Source organism: Falco cherrug, chromosome 1, assembly GCF_023634085.1.
Source record: "Falco cherrug isolate bFalChe1 chromosome 1, bFalChe1.pri, whole genome shotgun sequence".
In the NCBI taxonomy this organism is placed as follows: Eukaryota; Metazoa; Chordata; class Aves; order Falconiformes; family Falconidae; genus Falco; species Falco cherrug.
Window position 1 is genome coordinate 103,626,885 of NC_073697.1, and position 15,148 is coordinate 103,642,032.

A 15,148-nucleotide genomic window follows, 5' to 3' on the forward strand; every position below is an offset into this window, starting at 1 on the left:
AAAATGAGTTTTGTGCTACTTACTATGAAACAGTCATTCGGCCTTTCTTGGATGGAGATCACAGATGTGAGAGCAGGAGGTTGAGGAGAACACAGTGCCCACCTGAAACGGCTGGGTCCTGGGGAAGTGAGACAGAATTTGGCCAGTGGCTCCTGAATACAAGTACCACCATGGTGATGGGATCTAGTGTAACCACAAGATGGGCGATGGATTTAACACATCCTTTGATGCAAGAGGCCCTCTCAACACAGAGCATCGCTGTGCCCACTGCTCCAAAAGGAAACAGTGGTGTCTGTAAGATCACCAGCCTTCTTTACCTCCTGGCACTAGTTGTTTGGGTTGCGCGTAATTCCTCCTAGGAGAGGGAAAAATTGACTCCTTCCTGTGAGCACGCTGAAAAAGCATTTGTGGATGGAGGTGATGCTGGGATGGTAAAGCTAATAAAATCAGTGGAGAAACAGCATTTAGCAGCTGGGAGGGGAAGGAGGCATTTTTTTCAGGAACACACAAGCTCCTGCTTTGATGTTGCATTCAAGCCAAAGCAAGGGCATGTTTTAAATTCCCAGTAATTTGAGTTTCTTTTTAAGTTCCCAAGCCTGGCTGAGCTCTTAAAGACAAGAGATCTTGCTCCTGGGGTTGGCTTTCCTAGGCAATCGGAGCTCTGCTCAGAATACTATTTAAATACCAATTATTGTAATTCTCGGCAGAAATATTACAGGCATTCAGATATTTTTTTTTTAACAGCCAAAGGGAGACATTTCCAGCATCTATCAAACCTCTTTTATTTTAATCCACATTAAAATCTCTTTCCAGAAGGACTGGGCAATGGAGCATAATTTATCATTATGGTTTAAAGAGTTGTCATGGCTGCCCCGTGCCAAGCCAACCTGTCTAGAGTAACCTTCTGGGGGCAGAAGGATTGGCTGGAGAGACAGAAAGGTATTGAGGTTAACAAGTAATGGCGAGTAGGTAGGCGGGAAGCAGTAGAAGCGATACTCCATGCTTTCCCGCAAGGAGCAAATTCCCCATCTCCCACATTGTGGGGAACACACCCAAATCTTCCTCTGATTTTTTCATGGAAATGAGCAAGCAGGGCCCACTTGGGACTTGGCTGGCACCCAGTGGGCAGCCACACCAGTGAAGAACTGCCGTGACGCTGGAGTATCTCCCACCTACAGTCACCCCTCCACGAGGCCCCGGCAGTCCTCCTGCTCGCCCTGACGGGCAGGAAACCCAGAGCTCTTTGGTACCTTGCCTGCTGAGACCCTGTGTCTGAAGAACTGTTCTTCAGGGGGGTGAACGGGTCTCCTGCTGCCAAAAGTCATCGTGACGTATGAAGAGACTGCTCCAAAACCATCATTTTTGTTTCCTTCAAGGGCTGCCATCAAATCAGGGCGACTGCAATGAACGTCCTGGCACAAACATTGAGTCAAGGGTCCTGCAATGAAAGTTGTACTCGTTAACAGCCAGTACTATGAAGAATCGAAAAACAGATGTTAGAGAAGAGCTGCTGTGTTATACAGAAAAAGGTGCACTTGTAGCTCACTCCTCAAGCCAGGTGACGTCATGGACGTTGGCCACAAAGTGCAGGGAAGGAGCCTGCTCTGCTCCTGGTCTGTGGAGCTGCTGCTTCCCCACCCCAGCAGGACCCCAGCTCCTGGAAGAAATGGGGCTGGTGAGCCTGAGCTTGCCATCCAGCTGCCTCCCCACCGCCCGTTCCCCCCAACGGCTTCGGCCAGACACCCAGTCTCACCCAAATCTGGCAGAGGCAGGGGGTAAATATGAAGCCCGTGCAGGTTTTGGGGGAATCAGGGTAATGGTGAGATCCCCAGAGGATCCCGCAGAAGGGAAGCAGCACGGTGATCAGTCCGGGGGGCGCCTGCTGGGTAGGGGGGGCAGGGAGCGCACACACACTGCCCACCCTTGCAGGGGCTGGCACCCCGCAAAGTCCTGCAGGGATGCACTGCCATGGGAGCGGGATGTTCATGGCATAGGGAGAGATTCGAGCTTTGCAAAGAGGAGAAGACTTTCCAGTCACAGGGGCAACTGCAATGTTGGAGGCAGGGTAGGGAACACAAACCCCTTGCTCATGTGACAACTTGTTATTTTAACACGACAAAGCAGCCAAAACTGGAGAATGCGAGTCCTGCTCCTGCCTGAAACCCCATCAGCAACTCCCCCCGCTGTCTCCCAGCACTGGGGGGACCAGTGCCGGTGCCCCCAGCCGCTTTCCCAAGATAAGCAGAATCTATAGCTCAAGTTAAGCTCAAAGCTGTCTCTTTTCCTTCCTCTTCTTTCTTCAGCTGCACCCATTGTAAACTGAGCACAGCTGTGGTTCTGGCCCTCAGACTGTATAGGAGCTATAGCAAAGTGTTTAATGTATTCTTAGCTTTTAAAATACTATTCATCAGCTGCAATCAAAGAAGGGAGCCAGCATCATGTTGCCAGCCAAATTAATCACAGCTCCCCCATTCCCCGCTCCACACACACAGTCACGTTGTGTGCATCCGTGGTGGTCTCGAGACCACAGTTTAGCAGACACTGGAAAAGGCCAAGGTGGTAAATGTAAATCCTGGCTGCTCTTAATCATGTTCGTAATGACCATGTCATCAATCACAGGCCTTCTCAAGTGCTCAGCAACCACAGCCTAAGGGTATATTTTTCAAAGAATTCAATTCAGTGAGGTCTCTCAAAAGCTGGGTCACCAGTCTTCCCGCTCGCATGGGAGGAGGGCTGCTCCTGCCTGCCTGGCACTGACAGTGCAAGTAAGCTCAGCATCTCCCTCAAAAGCCTGACTGCAATGAGTAAAGTCAATAAAATTCATGCAACTGAAAATTTCACTGACCTTTAGAAGAAAACAAACTAAAGAAAAACAAAACATGTCAATGGAACAGATTGGGAAAAGCACAGCTTTTCTGCCATTTCCCTACTCTTGGTATTTTTCACCAGGGACATGGTCAAAACACTTGAAAAATTCAGGCTTTCAAACTTCCTAAAAATGTTGGAACATTGGGAACTAATGAAAATTTTAGTGGTTACAGATTTCTCCTACAGAACTCCAAAGGACTCGAGACCTCCTGGCTACAGACACATAACACGGAGATCCTCGTGTGAAACAAGCCACACGCAAGCAGTGCACATCCCAAATTCCCAGAAACGGTACAAAACAAGCCACACACCAGTCACCAGACACCATCATCTCCCACCTCAGCGGCAATGTGTTGGGCACGGCGTTTACATCGTGCCCCATTGCAAAGCCGATTGCGAAGCCCATCCATGAAAATATTAGAGACATTCAGTGCTTCCACGGAATGCCGGTTGTGCCGTGCTATAACAATGATTACATTTCACACCCCGGACAGAACTGCATCAGACCTGTTTGATGCCACTAGAGGAGCTGAAGGAGGCTTTAACACTTTGAGGAGAGTTCAAGACAATTTTATGGAAGCACGCCTTGGGGAAATTGAAATGTCAAGCATAATTTGGCACTTGAAACATGAAGGAGAGAGGCTTTTCATTTGTTTTCATCTGCATCTTCCCCTCCTCTGAACTGTACATGCTCCATTTCCTGCTCTTCCCTATGCTTTCATTAGGCAATGCTGAAATCTGTTGGATTTGAGGAATCTCCAAGGATAAACAAGTACCTGGTATTAACCTGCTCTGTAAAAGTCAGTTTGACATGTCTCACTATTCTTCCATTCTTGTTAGGGAAACTAGTCCAAAACAAGCCTTTCCCCTGTTATCTATCTTTTCCCATCCACTCATTTGATCTTTGATGTAAGACTGGAGGATTGGTACTCACTAGTCCGATTCTTAATAGGTAAGGGGGGGGGGGGGGGGGGGGGTGTCACTTTAAAAAAAAAAAAAAAAAAACAACAAAAAAACCCATTTGATCAAGGTTTCAGCCTGGGACCTGGTCTCTGGGGTTGCAGACACAATCCAGCAGCAGCAGTGCTTCAGCTGGGTCTGGGCAGGCAGCAGGAAGGCACGGGGCACTCAGAAAGACTGGGAAACAGATGATTTTGTTCATCCCCTAAAATAGAAGCGCTCTCATAGCTGTCAGCATGAAAGGTAACAACAGGAGTTGGCAAACAAGCCTCTGCTAGGTGCAGCTCCTGGGAATGCTGATAATGTGTTCTTGGGAGATAAATTTTTAATTCCCCCCGTCATCTGAGTAATTTCTGGTGAGACAGAGCACAGAGCCCCACGACACTCCAAATCCTTCCCACAAGGATTTTCCGTTAGGCAGCACTCACTTGCTGCATGGGAATTTTCTTGCACCAACTTTGCAATTTTAACTGACGTTCATTTTTAGAGAAAAGCCAAAACAACCTTTGATATTATAGAAACATGTTAATTTCTGATATCGTAGCAACTTCCTTAAAAATAGTCTCGTTGCATAGCCATCGTAAGATATAACTTTCAAGAAACACAAGAGTCACACCAATACGAAACATTCCAACTTTGCAAAGAAAAGGGTTTAATCAACTTGAAACATGGTTTGAGTTTAGAGGGTTTGGGACTGTAATTTTTCAGGAAATTTTTGTTCAAACGTTCTAATTTTTTGGCATGAGGATAAAAGTGGCTTTTAAGAATTCCCTATAGAGTAAAATAATCCATTTACTACAAGCCTTGGAAGTAACCTTAAGTGACCAATCTCATTTCCATCTTTGACAGGGAGCTGCAAGGTAAAGCACATTTAGTGCGAAATCCTGGCTGAGTTTTGCCTAAAAACAGAGGCAGTAAAATCAGCAAAATTTTTCTTTTAGCTCAACAGGACAATTTTATGAAGTATCACTTAAAAGCCCCTTCAGCGGCACTTGAGCAGCTCCTCTCACCTGGGGGTGCTTGCTCCATCAAGTGACCAGTGGTTTTGCATGGCTTCAGCGGCAGGAATGAATTATTTCAGGGCTTCCCTGTGTCACTGGATGCAGAGGCTTTACACTGATGACTGATTTATGTCAGTGAAAGTGGACTGGATTTGAAACAAAATCCATTGATTTTACATCACCACTTCACCCTAGCCCTGCCGCCAGAATTAATGCATGGCAGATGAAACTGTGGCTCCTCACTCCTCTCATGGAACCCCATCACCCCCCATACGCCGGGGCTCCCCTTCATCCCCCTGGCAGCTGCCAGAGAAATAACACTTAGGGCGGTGCACACCCAGCCAAACCCCCAAACCTGGGCTTCACTCATCACCCTGCCGCAGACAGCAACCCCCTTGGGCAGCAGCCCAGAGAAGCATCGAGCATTTGCCTAAGTCCTACGGGAACCAGCCTTTCGGGGTGTTTCTAGAAATCAGCTGCAAGCAAAACCAGCAGCAATGACAACACGGACCCCTGCACGCGTGGGAAATGTCCACGAGAGCCCGTCTGCAGGGCAGAGGTAAGTGGAAGGATCTGAGGTTCCACCACCCTGCCGTGGTTCCCTGTATGGAGGGGAAAAAACATTTTTCTCCGTGAGGCAGCAGGTTGTTTTACACCAGTTAAAAAAAAAAAAAAAAAAAAGTCTTTTGGGTATCGCTGGTAGACATGGCCCTGGATGCAGTACTTCATGGCTATCTCGTGAAAGGGAAAAAAATATAACCCACTTCACTGGTTAAGGAGTGTATTCCTCCTTGTGGGTAGATAAGATATCTCTCAAGTGAATTACTCTAGTATTTATTATGTCAGATTATACCACTTCAGTTACTGGTTCAGATTATAACAAAACTGGAAAAACAACCACTTACTAGATATTAATTTTATCTTACAGGTTCTATTGTAAATGGGACACAGGACCCTATGTATATACTACAGTCCTTAAAATAGCTCCATCTAAATGCAAATGTGGACCTCTGCCTAACACAGAGCTGAAAGCCTTCCCATTAACACGCCAAGAGATAGGGGAATTAATTTAATGCTTAAAAATTCCCAGGGATAAGAGGAATTTCTTCTGTTCATATCTAGCATCATTTTCTCTTCATGACCAAAGCACCCATAATATGATCATTTTTACCTTTCTCAAACTTACTGAGAAGGCAGCACAATCTCTCTATAGAAATTGCTTTACAGGCTGCACTCTACTGACCAAAGTGCAGGTATGTGTGTGCTTGGTGAGGGACGCCGGGGAAAGACAAAAATGACTACAGTGCGGAAAGGTTGTTGGGATTTGATTACTCATCTTTGCAAAGTAATCAAAAGCAGGCAGTGCTTGACAGCATCTGCCTCTCACCAGCACCTTCTTCCCTACCTGCTCCTCTAAGCCCATCAAACACAGGGAGCTCCCTGTGTACCTCACATACTCATGCAGTGTGAGATACTGATTTCTCTTTGGATGACTTCAGCTGTTGCTCAGTGGCACGTGGAAGGTGCACGTGGAATATATGTAATCCAAATTTCCTCTGCAAGAGTATTTTCGGGGGGGGGAGGGAAGAGTCATGCACTTACTTGCACGTGCATCTCAGTAGGAAGAAGCATCCACCTTACTACCCACACCATGAGGGTCTGGAACAGACATCTCAGAAGCCACAAGACTGGCAACCACTACATCCAGAGGTAGGAACATCATCATGCAGAAGCTGGACAAGTGAAAGAAATATTCAAGCCACTTGAACAGACTTGTACTCTGAGGTACGTCTCTTTCTCTAAATCAGTTCAGCAACCAAACACATTGCTGACAACGAGGTTGTCTTGATGTGAATGATAAATTACTGTTGTACTGACAGGGGAGCAGTAGTGAGTTACATCTCTGCAGGTTTGCTTTTGGATTGGTCTCACAAGTGACAGGTTGAACTTACCCCAAAAGCCCCTCTAGCAGGGCGCTGGGACAAGGAACCAAAGTGTTTCTGATGTGTTGTACATCACACAGCACTCCCCATTAATTTCTTGGGGCTGTTCTTATTTTCTGTCAGTAGCAACAGTTTTGTGCCCGTGCTGAACATGACTGGCCACTGAACTGCTCCAAAGGTTACAGCTTTCACAGCTGGGAACTCTGCAGGGGTGCCAGAGCTGGCTCCTCTCAGAAACATGGACATATTTTCAGAGTAATGAAGACATTTCTTAAGCTGTTTTCTCTCTGGACCTTGTATTTCAAGTGCTGAGTATTTTCAACGCAAGAATACAGTGGCTGGGTCTTTTGTGATTAATCATTTACAAGATAATGCCCTAAATGGCCTAAGAAAGAAAAAGATAACTTCTCAGGGCAAAGGGATGTGCCTCAATTTAGTGAACTCCACAGCTCCCGAGTACAGAGCCAGTGTTGCTGAGCATGGAGTTTCCTTTGGCAAAGCTAATGGGTCTGATCTGGCCTTTGCTCATCAGCAGCATATAATAGTGATTTAAAGAGACTTGTGAATTTTGGGAAACGAAAGACTCACTGCAGCTGTAAACTGATGAAGAGACCACTACAGACTGAAAAGATGGTGTAAAACTCTACGCCTAAGTCACTGTCATAAAAACATCATTTCCCCCAGACAGCTTTTGTTACTTCATGAAATACAACACTTTCCAGTTTATTCCTGTAATCTATAGAAGCTTTATGAAATATTGACATTACTGGCATTACTGATATTCCCATGGTAATTATCTTTCATAATAATTAAACAACATGGCATGGTATCTGGTGAGGGTTGCTCCTGATAACTGACCTTTTAGACCTAATTTACTTTCTTCTACAGAAACAAACATCTCCTTTCAGAGTCTAAAAATTGCCATTCTCCCAAATGTTTACTGGACTTTATATTAACAAGGACATTATGTGAAAGCAGGATTCTAGTTTCTCTGGGCCTTAAGCTTTTTTTCTTTTAACTATTTATTTAGCTCAGATTACATCAAAATATGAACTGAAACCAAAGACTGTGCTCAATTTTATACTCATTGAGGATGTTTTTCCAAATGGGAAGCTATTTGGAAATCCTCCCTGACCCCTACATTGCAAACACTTGCTTTGCAACAGAAGAATCTGGCCTCTCCCCATCCTCCTCAGTTTTGGGCCTTGTGGATTCCAGGTTTGGCTCCACTGTAGAGTAAAAAAATACAACATAAAGCCTTTCAAACAGTCGTTGCAAAGCACTCCAGCTTTACTAACAAGAGCTATTATTTATACCCAGGATCTAAGCTTGAAGGGATCTTGAAACATCAGAAGTAGTTGGTGAGAGCTTGAGACATTTTCAATGAGATGTGGGAGATAAAAAGAAGATACAGGAAAACCACAGGATAAAAGCTAAAGGAGAAAAGTGATCCCAAAATAGCTCTGTTTGGAGCGTTCTTCTGGAAGAGTTATTATACTGTTCAGTATGGCAAAACATCAAAGAGGGAATATTTCAACCAAATTACTTGTGAGCTGAATTTCTCATCTTCTTCCAGATCATCACAACTTGCTGGTTTTCTTAACGGGGCCCTGTGGTCAAACATGGAAGCATAGGGCTCAACAGGAGAGGGCTGTCTTGTGCCTCCAGCCTTGGCAACATGGGGACGGAAGCAGAACCATTAATTACACAGCTGCCCTTCCCCAGAAATCCTGCTATTCCACTCATAGCCACATATCAGCATGTCCTGTAGCATTTTCAACTCTGGCATTTTGCTCTGCAAGGGGCTTCCCTCTCCTTCCCATTTGCACACGCACACGGGCCCCAGCCCGGCAGGGAGTTTGTGCAAGAACCTACCTCCAGCCCCCTCCCCGAGCCGCACCGATACCTGCGGGACTGTCAATGCTCCTTCTGCTGTGGACCTTGGCTGGCTCCAGGCCTTGATGAGGAACCAGCCAAAGTACCATAAATTTCCTCTATTGCCAAAGATCAGTGGTGTTTTATTTATCTCAAGAAGTTCTAGTTGTGGCTTTAAGCATGTGATGTGATGTGTTGAGCTAAGCAAGAGATTTCAGATTTGAGCCCAGGACATTTTCCAAAGTGGACTTACAGAGCTCTCTGCCAGGGCAAACCCTGCCTCTGCATTCGTGTTTCCTCCTTGTGCCCCCCACTGCCTCTTGCTCTTGCCTACCCCTGCATTCATAGAGCAAGTCCTTGAGATTAACCACAATATGATTACATTTTAATTGAGGCCAGCTTAGTGTGGGGACATCCTTTTAACTCAGGAGGCCTCAATTCCACAGAACCATAATGAACTAATAATGAATGTGCTAAAGTCATTAAATCAAAATTCATAAAAGGGTGAATATTGCTTTCTTTTATAATAAAGCAATTAAAATCCCATACACTATAATAGATACTACTAAGGTGCACTAAGTGTTCTTTAAGGAGGTTAGTGTTTAATGCCACCACACATGAATTTGGGGATCTTTTCAAAATAGGACTGCTACACTATTAATAGATGATCAGAACTCTTTTCATGTCTTCTTTGGTTCAGCATTATTGCCTGCTTTAAGAAATACCAGCATGATTTCATTAGTAGGTTTTGTAGAATAGTTAGTTACAGGAAAACATGACTTGCAGTATAAGTAAGCAACGTTCGAGCAGTGAAGCATGGTACCATTACAGACATGCTGCTTTCCCATTTATGTTCTTCCACTGCTCCTTTCACGTGACATTCCCCTTCGCATCTCTCCTGTTCTGTTCGGGGTGTGTGTGTGTGTGTGTGTGTGTGTAACTTAACAGCCCCAATTCACAGCAGCAGAGAAAGCGTGCGATGGGTACGGCTGGCTTGTCGCAAGACAGGCCCGGCTAGAGAAGGAGTACTCCAGAAAAACCCATGTCCTGATTTATGATCACCTGCTTCTTTATGTGGTCTTTGCTCCAAGGAAGGCACAAATGAGAAGCCCTGGGCTGTCACAAATGCAGGCCTCACTGCCACAGGTATTGGAAAGCCAGTGGTTATGTATGTGGACTCAGAGAAGGAAAAGGTCAATTACCAGGTTTTTAGCTGCAGGTTCACCACGATGGTCTGGACACACCTTGTGGTTTACCTGGCCCTAAGGTGCTGCTCGGAGGTGGCTGATGGTGTGTGCTGGGAGAGGGCTGCTGTGCAGAAGCACACAAGTGGTGGCCCTGCCTGAGCCACCGCAACCAGGTGCCCACCGCGCCTGAAGTGGGGCAGGCTCAGAGCACTGTGCTCAGTCCCCCCTCCCCCTCCCCTTGGCCCTGGCATGAAACACCCCCCAGCTCCCAGCTCCACTACTCTGCTCCTGCTCAGCCCCGGCGGAGCAGCCACTACCAAAGACAGACCCCTGGGAGAGCTGCCCTCCCTGGTACCTGCACACCACAGACCCCTGCTGCCCAAAGCTCATCCCCCCAGGAGAGCCCCTTCCCTGAAGGGCTACAACCCACCCGTGCAACGGCTGAGAAGAAAGAAGAGGCACAAAGCCACTGGGGTCAGACAACCCCATCAGCAGCAAGCCAGAGCCACCACCAGCCCCCTGCTAGTGCCTGCTGTGCCAGACCTGGCTGCCTCCTGGCCTCCGTCCGGGAAAACAGTCATTATTGTGCGCCCAAAGGCCGGGATCTAAGCAGAAGACAGTTTATTGTTACTCACAAATTCACACAAGCAGCAAATGTTCTTCCTTTTAACAACACAGTCATGGAAACCTGAGACTTTGAAGACTGCGGAGGAAGAGAGACGATGGAAAGCACGTCCCAGGGCAGGTGGGCACGTGCGCCTGTATGAAAGAGAAGAACAGACTGGCAGAAAAAGAATTATTAAATAGTACATGGTGGAGTAGGGGATTATCTGGAGAACATGATATAAGAACAGACAGATTAAAGGAACACTAAATCTTTATTACAAAGTCCTTCATATCATATGCAATAATACACGCCATAGCTGCTACTGAATAATACAGGCAACAGCCAGTTGCTGAGATTGCTCTGTGAGTTGGATAAAATAGAATTAGAGGCTTTTATCCACTGGAGACCACGTGCTGTTATACATAATAATCAAAATCATTCTGAAAAGGGAGAGAAATAGCTTAGTGATTATTGTAACAACGTGAGACAAAACACACGATGCCCAGGTCACGGCAGGTCTGTGTCACTCGCAGCAGGGTGGGCAGGCGCCGGACGGTCACAGCCCTGCTTCCCCCTGCACGCTGCTGCTAGCTGAAGGGATGAGCCCAAAGGGATCCAAGGACTCCAGCCCTAAAAGGACAAAAATTGGGGGCTCCCGGTGACTCCACAGGCCAGTTCGTTGTACGCTGGCTTTAGGGTGAGGTACAGCATGTTTAAGCACAGCTGAAATTATTCTGGTTCTGTATTTCTGTACATGGGTCTGTCCTGGTTTCGGCTGGGATGGAGTTAATTTTCCTCTGGTAGCTGGTGCAGCGTTGTGTTCTGGATCTGGTGGAGAACAGCGCTGACAGCACACTGATGGGTTTGGTTGTCGCTGGGTCATACTTTTACTAAGTCCAGGACTTCTCAGTTTCTCAGGCCCTGACAGCGAGAAGGCTAGAGGGACATGGGGAATTGGGAGGGGACACAGCTGGGACAGCTAACATGAACTAGCCAAAGGGCTACCCCATGCCACTGAACATCACCCTCACTATATAAACCGGGGGGAGTTAGCTGGCTGATGGTGGTGAGCAACCGTATTCTGCATCACTTGGGGGTTTTGTCCCTTCCCTTTGGATTTTATTCCTCCCCCTTTTTTATCTCCTTTTCATTATTGTTCTTTATTTTATTTCAGCTATTAAACTGTTCTTACCTCAACCCTCGAGTTTTACCTTTTTTCCCCATTGGAAGCAGGGGAGTGAGCCAGCGGCTGCATGGTGCCTAGTGGCCGGCTGGGGTTAAACCACAACAGGGTTGCTGCACAAGTGCACTAGCACACTGTTTAGACAGTCTGACCCTAGACTTAGCAAGGAACAAAACATGTTATTGCAACCCAACTGTTTGTCTCACGAGCCCATTTCTTCTGTTCCACATACACCAGACCCTTTCAGCAGGCAGAGAGGATGTGATCTTGGGTTCCCTGGGTAGGTTAAAAATGAATTTACTTAAATGGAAAATCTCCTCGCTGTGGCAAATTAGCCCTTGACATCGACTCATATCTAACATGTTATACACAGGCAGGAAAAGAAAGGATTGTCAGAACAGAAGTAACCTGTCACCGTGCAGCTGCTTTGCATCTTCTTTCCGGAGCTGAGCCCCTCATACCGGTTTCACAGCATGGCCAGGAACTCCCAAAATGAGATTTCCATTTGGTTGTGCAATGATCACCAAGACCAAAGAGGTCCCTTTCAGCTGTGGGGGAAGGGAGAAAAGGGCTTGGGAAGCAAACTTTTTCAGGACTGGGACCTTTTAACCAGATACAGTGATTTTTTCAGAATTACTGCACATTAGTGGGTACTATCATGGAGGCAACTGGGATGGCGGTAAGACAGACACCACCACAGCCTGTGTGTAGCAGCAGCACACTACTACTGCCGATACCCCGGGAGCAGCCCCCCCATCACAGGACGGCACCATGCAACAGTGCAAGCAGCCGCACCGACTGACGCGGGCTGAGCCGGACCCCTGGCACACTGCGTGCAGGCTGCAGGCACTGCCTGCCAATATAACCCATAATAGTTAAAAAGGCCAGGTTCTCCGCTGGCTCAATTCCATAGATAAGAGTCTGGTTTATTGGCATTCAGCAGAGTAAACCTTCCCCTCTCACGGGGCTATTCCCCTATTTACTTTCGGAGGTTTTGCACAGGTGGTTCCCACTGGCACGGCAGAATTTCCCAGCGCAATCCAGCACGAAGCGAGGAGCGTGGGTCCCCAGGAGTATTGTGTTTCTTCGCTCCTCACACATAGCGAGGAGAGCATAGCTGATTCACCGCAGGAAACCCAGGTGCTGAATTCATCTAACAAACTGCTTAAAACTCTAAACAGATGTTTCTGTGTCTTTCCTGCTCCTTGAGCAGTCTGTGTGGAAGCACCAGCAGATTTACAATAAGGCAGATGCGTGAACCATGCGTGCTTTAATATCAAGGCCTGAGTCATTGGAAAATGGTTTATGACTACTGTGCGCGCATATAATTTGAGCAATGTGCCATAGGGATATCAGATCAACGTTGTCCGTAATGGAAACGTAGATCGACTGGGCTAGAGTCAGAGTGGAGGCAGCAAAATTCACACTGAAACTGAAAATTATACCTGTCTTGGTATGTTCCCTGCTCCTGCAATGACTCATGAAAATGCAGATTGGGTATTTAGGTTGGATCTCACCCAGTGCCCGGAGAGGTGTACAAACAACGCATTGATTTCACTGGGTATTTTATCAGGGTCCTTAACTTTCCAAAGATTATGGAAGGATCATAGATAGACAGTAAATACACTGAGAGCTATTAAAGCCTGGAAAAGCTAATTCTCACTTACACTACCCTTTTTTTTATACTCCCAGAGTGGTGAAAATAAGCCTCAGCATCCACAATTTCTGACTGCAGCATTACCGAGCCCCACAGTCCCCAACAGTCCTGAAACTGGCTTGAAGAGCAGACGTGATTTAAATAAACATTCCCAGAATTACTGCATTTTTGTGGTGTTTCCTGACCCTTTAGGATTTACTATTTGCAACTTCTTCATGCAAACTACTACTTTTGCAGGGAGAAGTGAAATCTGATATTCCGATGTGCTCAGATAACTTCAGGACTGAGCTTTAATGAGAAATACCAGTATCAGACTTCTAGGTTAGAGAAGGTGAATCCCACCTGAGATGACAACTGTCCCAACAGCTACACCGTGGCAGTGGGATAGGACGTGCAGGTCCCAGGTGGCCCCGTGACCTGGCCTTAGCACGCCTTTCTTGCCTTCCTTGTTCATGAAGCTGGGCCTCCTGAACTGTTATGATTATTCAAATGTTTCAACAGTGGTTCTTAAGGCAACTAGGACACATTCAAAGTAAGATAAATCAGCCAAGCACAAGCCCACAGCTCTAAGGTGGATTTAGAGATGCGTACATTTAAAATTTGGATTCCTCCCCCCCAAGTCTGTCCACGGATCAAGACGTGAGATGACGATGAGCCTTTGCAATATCATCCTGACGTTGTAAACAACTGGTTTCGAGGAAATTGCAGGTGGAGGTTAAAGTCCCAAAGCCTCAAAGCTTCTGAAGGTGAGGAGCACCTGAACATATGGTCTTCTAGGTCGCTGTGTCCCAAATTACTGCCTCTGCTGGAAGATACCATATTGACCACAAGCACCAATGAATCCTCAAGGAGCGTTTCACAAGCACCAAGCACACTGATGCCCAAGAATCACTCTTTTAATACACACAAGACAGACTTATTTTCTCAGGTAATGTGTGATAATAGCCAGTTATTAATCCTTTCAACCGTAAATTGGATTTTCTAGGTACTACAAGACATCGCTGACAGGGAAGTCACTGAAGACACTAGAGATTGCAGGAGAAATGCTGCTGTCACAGCAGTGCAGGGCGATGCTGTCCCTCTCATGGGAACATGATTTCACCTCTCCATGTGAGCTGCAGAGAATTCTACCAACAAGTCATCTCAGGCTTATCATTTCAAAGACTTTCTTCCATCACATATCCCAGAACATTTATAAAGTTATGGAGAGATTCATAGCAAGGAATGGAGACCTCTGCTTCAGTTCAGTGTTTATTTATACCCACTTATTTCACATGTTGCATTTCTTGATGAAATGTGTTCCATTATTTCTGAAATATTAAACATGAAAAGCAGAGCTATAATGTATGAATTATACAGTGTTGCAAAAGCTGTCATCATGTCCAGTATTTTTGGCATTTCAATGTGTAAATATTATACGAAGGAGCTTTTAAACTAATGGATAATTGCCTGCAGTGCACACTTAACCTTTGTCCACTTCAGCTGACTTGGTAGTGCTACCTACGTACATCAAACATCAATTCGTTCAAATTGACAACACAGGAAAGGCGTGTGGCCAGATTCCTGCTCTCCTGCAAAGCTCAGCTCTACAGGATTTGAACAGTGATGCAAAGGAGAACCCATGCCACTTACACTAATTGGGCTGGATCCTCAGTTAGCCCATTCTACTTATGCCAGGGGAGGTATCCTGAGTTTAGGTTGACGGTTAATCAGACACCATGAAAAGGCAGTTATTGGACCCAGGCAGATACCAATTAACTGCCAGTAAACAATCTCACCTGAGGTAACACACTTCTACTCCATCAAACACAAAGCTTCCTGGGAAAACAAACAAACAAACAAACTATATTTCATAAAGACAGTGCAC

At 46.1% G+C, this 15,148-nt stretch overlaps 1 long non-coding RNA gene across 1 annotated transcript in view; it reads right to left on the bottom strand.

Annotated features, from left to right (window-relative positions):
- LOC106631224 (uncharacterized) overlaps window positions 1–15,148 on the bottom strand; it is a 317,186-nt gene that overhangs the window by 23,536 nt on the left and 278,502 nt on the right. The window contains exons 21-25 of the long non-coding RNA XR_008732814.1: window positions 10,470–12,172; window positions 8,319–8,441; window positions 6,432–6,562; window positions 1,251–1,438; window positions 24–118 (exon numbers count right to left, since the gene is read on the bottom strand). This is a non-coding gene — a long non-coding RNA (uncharacterized LOC106631224). The remainder of the gene's footprint in view (window positions 1–23; window positions 119–1,250; window positions 1,439–6,431; window positions 6,563–8,318; window positions 8,442–10,469; window positions 12,173–15,148) is intronic.